The sequence below is a fragment of the Ceratina calcarata genome, unplaced genomic scaffold (assembly GCF_001652005.2).
Source record: "Ceratina calcarata isolate Rehan_Ccalc_2016 unplaced genomic scaffold, ASM165200v1 scaffold331, whole genome shotgun sequence".
NCBI lineage: Eukaryota > Metazoa > Arthropoda > Insecta > Hymenoptera > Apidae > Ceratina > Ceratina calcarata.
This window is the reverse complement of record NW_017155845.1, coordinates 97,286-99,150: the sequence shown is the minus strand read 5'-3', so window position 1 is coordinate 99,150 and position 1,865 is coordinate 97,286.

Sequence of the window (1,865 nt, the reverse complement as noted above, 5' to 3'; positions counted from 1 at the left end):
GAATGCGATATCGACGGTAGCGTAGAAGGCAACGTGCAGGTCCAAGGAAGGACAGTCTGGCACCGCTTTCTAATATTACCGACGTCACCGCACGCCATGATAATCGGGGCGGACCTCCTCAACAAGCTGGATTTTCACGCCACGATCAATGGACGAATCGTATGGCCCCCGTCCATGGGAACCAACGCGACTCCCACAAGCCGGGCCGGTCGAAAACGAGGCCACCTCGGTGCTAGGGCCTCTGACGGAAAACCGAAGAGGAAGAAGCACGGCATTGTAAATATTAAACATAAGCCTTAGCCAATAAATCGATTTATACCAGACTTCTTCATATCCAACATTTATTTCACAACCTTCACCCTAGTTTTAAATATCCGAGGACCGCGGAACCAATCGTCGTTCGTACCTAACGTGCCGATCCGGGTTACGCGCGTTACAATATGTTTTCATAAATAAAATCAAAATTCTGTCATTTGACAAAAGAATTCAAGATGTAATAACATTTTTAATGGGCTCGCAAAATTTCTAATATTCTAGAGTATTTTATTAATGCAATATCTAGTAACTGTTAAAATTTAAATGCTTTGTCATTATTTTTATGTAAGGGTTCATATCAACCTTAACAACTAGTCACTAGTGAATAGATACGCAAATGCTCTGGCGCTAAATAGTTTTATGGCAGGACTGAGTTATTAATATTCAGATTAGGCCTTTTATAATTTAGACTCCCAAACAATTTGTATTCAAAATTATATTATATCGAAAATTATTATATTCATAATAGGCATTCTACATTAGCAAATTTCGTTTTGTTGACAAGGCCGATTGATTTCCTATAAATCTAGGACAATATACAAGGTATCCCAGAAAAAGTGTTAGAGCCGAAGAGTGGTGATTCTGTAAGTGTTTCTGAACAACAATTTTCTTTGCTAAAATGCAAAGTGAGGCATTTTTTAAATTATTAACGAGAAACATTGACCAATAAGAGCGCGTGTAGGGCCTGCGATAAGCAGTGGTCGAGCATTACGATCCGAGCGGACCTACCCGTGGCCGGGCGCAGGCCTTAAGCGTGTTCTCATTAGTCAGTGTTTTTAGTTAATAATTCAAAAGCCATGGCTCACTTCGCATTTTGCCAAAGAAATTGTTGTTCAGAAACATATCCAGAATGAATATGGTTCTTTGGCTCTAACACTTTTTCTGGGACACCCTGTAGACAGATGGAGAGAGAGATGGAGAGGGAGAGAGAGAGAGAGAGAGATGAAAAGGACAAGCGTTTGATGTAATTCAAATAAACAAACCGAACAAACGGTCCTCGTAAATCGAGCCAATCGATCGAATCAATTTAATTTGCGGATCTGTGCGTCTCTTAACAGCTATCCGGTACGTGCACCCTAGCCCGCGATACATTCAAATCGAACCTCATTAGCATAGGTTTTAATTTAATTGTCACCACGAATGGTGTGCTGTTTTCATTAGTTCGATGTGTCCCCTTTCCGATACGATGTCGCTTTGCATCTAATCTTGTTAAACATGTTGAAAAAAGAAATGACCATTGTATATTTATGGATATTGATGAATAGCATTTTTATTATTCCAATGTATTGTTTTAGTTAGAAAATAGTAAGATATCGTTGTTATAAACTAATCAGTTATGAAATAAGAATTAGCATTTTCCGAAGAATTGGACATACTATACTTATGTTTGGAAGAATCGCGTCTAGCGAATGCAGCGACACATGTGTCTCGTGTGTGTGAGCAACTTGAACGCAACGCGTGCTACGTTTGATTACCATAGAGATAATACAGGTGATTACACGAACATGAATATATTGAGGAAAATAGTGTATTGTTTTCGTATTCTATAC